The 7,576-nt window shown below is 38.2% G+C and overlaps 1 long non-coding RNA gene across 1 annotated transcript; it reads right to left on the reverse strand.

Annotated features, from left to right (window-relative positions):
• Nucleotides 1-1,432: 1,432 nt before the first annotated feature.
• LOC145508701 (uncharacterized) lies at nt 1,433-6,151 on the reverse strand. Its single transcript, XR_014055618.1, has 2 exons — nt 3,978-6,151; nt 1,433-2,527 (listed from the first exon to the last, which is right to left on the reverse strand). It is a non-coding gene; the product is annotated as an uncharacterized LOC145508701 (long non-coding RNA).
• Nucleotides 6,152-7,576: the final 1,425 nt, after the last annotated feature.

Consider the following 7,576-nt stretch of genomic DNA (forward strand, 5'->3'; position numbering starts at 1 on the left):
AAGAGCTAAAACTAGATATTGCCATTCTCTTCTCCAGGAGATCTTCCCTACCCAGGGATCAAACCTGGATCTCCTGCAATGCAGACAGATTCTTTACTATCTGAGCCACCAGGGAAGCCCATAAAACTTTTAGAAGAAAACATTTTAAAAAATGTGAAACATGGGTTAGGCAAAGATTTCTTAAGTAGGACAAAGAAAAGCATGAAATATAAAAGTTAATGAATTATAGTTCATCAAAATTTAAAATTTTACTCTTCAATAGATAATTACTAAGCAAAATAAATGGCAAACCAGATAAACAGATATCAAAGAAAATATGGGGTGGCAAATGAACATATGAAATTATGCTGAAAATCAATAGCCATTTAGGGAAGGGCAAATAAAAAACACATTGCAATGAAACACAAAAGGTGTTTAGCCACTAAAAACGGCTAAAATTAAAGAAATTGACAATATTAAGTATTGTGAGGGAGGTAGAGCAACTAAAAGTCTCCTACACTAGCGATGAAGATGAATAACATGACAAGCACTTTGGAAAGCAGTTTGAAGTTTCTGATAAATTTAAACATACACTTACTGTAAGACTTAACAATTCTACCTTGACGTATTCAAGAGAAATGTAAATATATGGTCACACACAGGTCACACATTGTATATGAATGTGCAGAGCTTTTAGTACCAACTTCCCAAATCTGGAACAAAGTCAAATGTTCATCAACTTGAGAATGAATAAACAAATTGTGGTGTAGCTCTGGTTCCTCTGCCTTTTCTAAATCCAGCTTAAACATCTGGAAGTTCATGGTTCACGTATTGCTGAAGCCTGGCTTGGAGAATTTTGAGCATTACTTTACTAGCATGTGAGATGAGTGCAATTGTGTGGTAGTTTGAGCGTTCTTTGGCATTGTCTTTCTTTGGGATTGGAATGAAAACTGACCTTTTACATTCCTGTGGCCACTGCTGAGTTTTCCATATTTGCTGGCACATTGAGCACAACACTGTCACAGTATCATCTTTTAGGATTTGAAATAGCTCAACTGGAATTCCATCACCTCCACTAGCTTTGTTCATAGCGATGCTTCCTAAGGCCCACTTGACTTCACACTCCAGGATGTCTGGCTCTAGGTGAGTGATCACACCATCGTGATTATCTGGGTCATGAAGATCTTTTCTCTACAGTTCTGTGTATTCTTGCCACCTCTTCCTAATATCTTCTGCTTCTGTTAGATCCATACCATTTCTGTCCTTTATTGTGCCCATCTTTGCATGAAATGTTCCCTTAGTATCTCTAATTTTCTTGAAGAGATCTCTAGTCTTTCCCATTCTATTGTTTTCCTCTATTTCTTTGCATTGATCACTGAGGAAGGCTTTCTTATCTCTGCTATTCTTTGGAATTCTGCATTCAAATGGGTATATCTTTCCTTTTCTCCTTTGCTTTTCGCTTCTCTTCTTTTCATAGCTCTTTGTAAGCCCTCCTCAGACAGCCGTTTTGCTTTTTTGCATTTCTTTTTCTTGGGGATGGTCTTGATCCCTGTCTCCTGTACAATGTCACAAACCTCTGTCCATAGTTCATCAGGCACTCTGTCTATCAGATCTAGTCCCTTAAATCTATTTCTCACTTCTATTGTATAATCATTAGGGATTTGATTTAGGTCATTCCTGAATGGTCTAGTGGTTTTCCCTACTTTCTTTAATTTAAATCTGAATTTGGCAATACAGAGTTCATGATCTGAGCCACAGTCACCTCCAGGTCTTGTTTTTGCTGACTGTATAAAGCTTCTCCATCTTTGGCTGCAAAGAACATATTCAATCTGATTTCGGTTGGCCATCTGGTGATGTCCATGTGTAGAGTCTTCTCTTGTGTTGTTGGAAGAGGGTGTTTGCTATGACTGGTGCATTCTTTGGCAAAACTCTATTAGCCTTTGCTCTGCTTCATTCCATACTGCAAGGCCAAATTTACCTGTTACTCCAGGTGTTTTTTGACTTCCTACTTTTGCATTCCAGTCCAGATGTTTAGACCCTGCTATAAATTCAAAAACTATTTTCACATGCTGCTAAATAGAATAGTTGAGATAACAACGCAGTTCAAAATACAATTCAAAACTTCATGTCACAGGCAAAAGTAATCTTAAACTATTTTTTCTATAATTGTATTAAATTGCAGTATAACACAGGGAGCCCAGCCTGGCACTCTGTGATGACTTAGAGGGTGGGAATGGGGGAGGGGAGAGAGGCTCAAGAGGGAGGTGATATATGTATAACAGACCTGATTTGTATTGTTGTATGGCAGAAATTCAACACAATATTGTAAAGCAATTTTCCTTCAATTAAGAAATAAATTTTAAAAAGAATAAGTAAAAAATAAACACACAAAAAACTGTATTAGAGTTGGACCATAAGGAAGGCTGAGCACTGAAGAATGATGCTTTTGAACCGTGGTGCTGGAAGAAAACTCTTGAGACTCCCTTGGACAGCAAGATCAAACTAATCAATCCTAAAGGAAATCAACCCTGAATATTCATTGGAAGGACTGGTGCTGAAACTGAGGATCCAATACTTTGGCCACCTGATGCAACGAGCCAACTCATTGAAAAAGACCCTGATGCTGAAAAGACTGAGGTCAAGAGGAAAAGCAGGCAACAGAAGACAAGATGGCTGAATGGCATCACTAACTTAATGGACATGAATTTGAGCAAACTCTGGGAGGTAAGAGGACAGGGAAGTCTGGCGTGCTACAGGTCATGGGTTTGCAAAGAGTCAGATGTGACTTAGCAACTGAACAACAACAACAACAACAAGGCTGTTTGAGATACTTTAAAAAGGGAGGAGAAAGGAACTAAGATTTTGAGTTAAAACTATGTGTTAAGTTCTTTCAATGTATTTGTCACCTCATTTACTACTCACAAGAACTCAAAATTATACTGAGCTATTAATTTTGCCTTAAGATATCAAGTAGCTAGAGATGTGGAAGTGATTCCAGTTTAAGTCTATTTGACTCCTAATCTTTATATCCAGCCCTGATTTTCCATATCCAGGAAGATGGAGTGCTATTCAGTTCAGTTCAGTTCAGTCACTCAGTCATGTCTGACTCTTTGCAACCCCATGAATCGCAGCATGCCAGGCCTCCCTGTCCATCACCAACTCCCGGAGTTTACCCAGACTCATGTCCATTGAGTTGGTGATGCCATCCAGCCATCTCATCCTCTGTCATCCCCTTCTCCTCCTGCCCCCAATCCTTCCCAGCATCAGGGTCTTTTCCAATGAGTCAGCTCTTCGTATTAGGTGGCCAAAGTATTGGAGTTTCAGCTTCAACATCAGTTCTTCCAATGAACACCCAGGGCTGATCTCCTTTAGGATGGACTGGTTGGATATCCTAGCAAGGTTATATAAGATCTAACAGGCAATCTGCATTTAGAAATGTTCTGAATGCCTCCCACATAAAGATGAGTTCTTTTTGCATTCCATCTGCCAAGCATTGTGCTGGGCACTTGGTCATGTCTCATTTAAGCCTTTTAACAAGCCAATGGACTGAGCACTTTACTATAGCCATTTTGCAAATGAAGAAAGGTTCATATGGTTTTTATCTGACACTAAATTCTGAATTCTTTCTACATCAAGGACTGTTCACTTTCATAAATGACTTTCAGTAGATTTAGGGTCTGTAATTTTACATTAGAACCAGTAACCACTTGCTCTGATTATAAGTCAAATACTTAGAAGTCATGTGTATACCCAACATGATATTCCTTTACAATGATCCTATCTGACACAGATAACTTACCTTTCCCATGTTCCCAAGCTCCCTTCATTTGTCACTGTGCATCATATTTCTCCTTCAATTATTTCCTGTCATTACAAGTCTTTACTTACTAGTCTTTCCTTTAGTGTAGAAAATCAGGCTTCTCCAAAACATAGCTCTTGCCATATTTATATTATAACCAGCCCCTCCTTCTTTTTCTCTTGAATGCTATCCATTGAACATCAGTTTTATTATAGTTGATAATTCTACACCACAGGCTTAATTTCCTAATCCTCTGAATTTTCTTTTACTCAGTTCCTGGGCTTCTGCAGGTGGATAACAGTGGTATTCCATTTTATGCTGTGGCTAAGTTCTAAAGTCAGGGCATAAGAAAATAATTTGAATAATATCAGATTTTCTCTTGAAAAATTCTTAGAAAAGGGTCACATTACAAACCAATGTGCCATTTTCCAGGGAATCCATCACAATTAACTTTGGAAAATAATTTACTATTTCTTTGGCTAAGTTTTAGTTACTTGTACTACTGGGTCATTTACTACAAAAATGCGTATCTGTACATTTAACACTTAGAATTGTTCCAAGACAGTTACATAGAACTAGAGATCACCTGAGGCTATAGGAATTTCTCTCCTATCTCATGCTCACTGAGTAGAATGGTAACTGAAATAACTTGCAATTATTATTTTTTATTCCTTGTCTCCCTCTCTCCCTTACCCTAATAGTTGAGTCTGCACACATTAATTGCATTTATGGTGCAATGGCACTACACAGAGATATAAAGAGCATACTGTGGTGAGTGTGCAGCCCACAGTTTAGGTTTTATGGATGACCAGCATGATTCTCTTGCCCCAGTCTGGGGAGCAACTGTCCAAATGTGAGATCATTATGTCTAGGACTTACAGGCTAACCATTACATCACTCCGTCCTTCCCACACTCTGAGAGAAGAGTGAGTGACATCACCAACTCATGGGAAAGTCTTGATCTCCATGGGGTGTGATCTGGGGTGGGGCAACTGTCTCAGTTTCTTCATCCATAAAGCAGAGCCAATAGGAGGTAAATCAGTTTACTCATTTTGGTCAGATACGAAGACATCTATTTGCAGGGTCTATTTACATTTTACTCACTTTCTTCCAAACTTCTGCATCTTGAAAACATCATATTTTTTCAAAATCCTATCCCCTCTTAATGTTTAAAGCTTTCTTTCCTTTGAAGGCAGCTTAATCCATGTGTTTCTGATTGGTTTTCTCTTAAAACATTAGTGTATTTTTTTCCTAAGAGGTTACAGAATCCAAGAAGCCTTAAAATACACTTCCACAGAAGGTTTCTTCTGCTTGGTGTTCCATTTTTGAAACCTGGAAATTGTACTTTGCCAAATATAAATTAACTCAGACACCAAAATTTTGAGTTCAAGTTGAAACTTCATATCCATGAATTTTAAACAGCTTCTAAACTTGGCACAATCTATTCTATATTTGGCCCTTTTAGCTATTGGCTAAAGAAGACAGTTCCTTGATTAAATGAATTTTGACATCTAAATAAAACAAAAAAGCTAAACAAAGGCAGTTAATGATAAAACATTACATGTCATCATGTGACAAAGGAGAAAATCCAAAGTCTGTCTCAGAAGTTTGGGGCAACCATGGGTATTATTTAAGATGCTCACAGCCACTTGCTTTTTTCCCAGAAACCAAATACTTGAATTTCAGAGGCTTTATCTAAGCCCTTTGTCAAATGTTCCTGATCATAAAATTCCAGAAAATGGGGCTGAGAGAAACATAACTTCATTAGATGCAATCCCTGTATGCTGTTGTACAGTACTGTAATTCTTATGTTGATTATATGTTTATTATATCACTCTCTTAGTTTTCTGGGATTTCAGCAGTGAACCCACAATAGCTGTGCAAAGGAGAAAATTCTTAATTATTGTCTTTTCCTATGTTCTCTTCTGTCCATGGGATTCTCCGGGCAAGAATACTACAGTGGGTTGCCGTGCCCTCCTCCAGGGTATTTTCCCAACCCAGGAATGGAACCTATATCTCCAGCATCTCCAGCATTGCAGGCAGATTTTTTACCCACTGAGCCACCTGGAAAGCCCATTAGCACACAAAGACCTCCTAAACCTTGTTTCCATTAGCTCATGGTATCAGAATGTGGAGAAACAAACCTACAGATCTGTCTCCTAACTACCTTTGTAAGTCATGCAGCTGCACACAGGCCTCCTGAATGCATGGTATATCCAGCCCTGCAGAGCCCCTTAAACTGCTGCTGTAAGTGACATAGAGCAGTAAGCAAGGACACCAGTATAAAGACAAACACTAATGGAATAGTGTCAGAGCAGCATTTCACATACTCCCATCAAGCACAGGATATTAAGTAAGTGAAGAACAGAACCAGCAGAAATCATGTCCTAGAGCAGGGCAGAGTCTTTTCCTATAGTCTTAAGCAAAATAACCTTTTGTGGTTGTATCAAACAGACTGTTCTGTTGTGATCACTTTCATGATCCACTCTTCCCAACAAGCAAGACTTGCTGGTGCAAAACAGCAAGGAAACTGATGTAGTTCTGAGTCAAGCTAAATCACTAGGAATGCTGTGTCAATTTCTCTTAGCTATAATATTCCCAAGTCCACCACTCCAGCAATTTCAAAGCCCTTGATCTCACCTGAAAAGTACAGAATCCAAACCAATAGGTGTAAAAAATGGATGCAGCTCTTTCTACCTCAGGCACTCAACAGAGCAGAGCTTTCTTCTGAGAACGTATGACAGTCTGCCCCTCTACTGCCTAGTGATAGAAAACTAACATCTCTCATCAAACACCAACCCCTCAAATGGGAAGTGATGCCTGAATGCTTTGAAGTTTTGAAGGCAATAAATGAAGAGACTAGGGGAAAAAAAAACAAACAAACACCAACCCCTCCTACTTGTCTCCTCCTACTGCTCCTGGTATACTGCTTACTCCTCATCTTATGATTAAATCATATTTGGCTACTTAACATTTCTTCAAATGCACTGTGAGTTTTCACCACTTGAATGCCTTTCCCTGCCTCTCTGTCTATTTAATCCCTTACTTATCCTCAAAGTCCCACTTACATGCTGCATTCTTTACTTCCCAGAAAAATATAGCCCTCATCAGAATTCATCTCTCTCTACTCTACACTGCAACACTACTGTATTTAATACCATTATTAGTAGTACTTATAGTTTAATTAGTAATACAGCTAGGACTTTACAGTTCTGCCTACTAGACTAAAACATGAATTCCTTGAATTTCTTGAATGTCTTATTCATCTAAAAATCTCCAACAACTGGCATTTAAAAGGCTATCAGTAATATTTATTCAACTGAATACTCAACAGGCATTAGCCATGTACTGGATTCTATATAATAGAATTCTATATAATCATGAAAAATATGATTCTTGATCACAAGCTCTTACATCCCACAGTACATTATACAGATATTACATGAATTATAGTGGGGTTATGTCCCAATAAGCCCATAAGTTGAAAATACATTTAATACACCTCACCTACTGAACATCCTAGCATCATTAGCCTACAGTTGGGCAAAATCATCTGACACAAAGCCTGTTTTACAATAAAGTTTTTAATATCTCATGAAATTTATTGCACACAGTACTAAAAGTGAAAAACAGAATGGTGTAAGTGTATTAGTTGTTTACCCTTGTGATTATGGTTATTTGGGAGCTGTAGCTCACTGCTGCTGCCCAGTATCATAAGAAAGTACTATACTACATATAACCAGCCTAGGATAAAATTCAAAGGCCAGTTTCTATTGAATGTGGATCACTTTTATACCA

Source organism: Giraffa tippelskirchi, chromosome 1, assembly GCF_054371585.1.
Source record: "Giraffa tippelskirchi isolate mGirTip1 chromosome 1, T2T-mGirTip1v1.2.pri, whole genome shotgun sequence".
Lineage (NCBI taxonomy): Eukaryota > Metazoa > Chordata > Mammalia > Artiodactyla > Giraffidae > Giraffa > Giraffa tippelskirchi.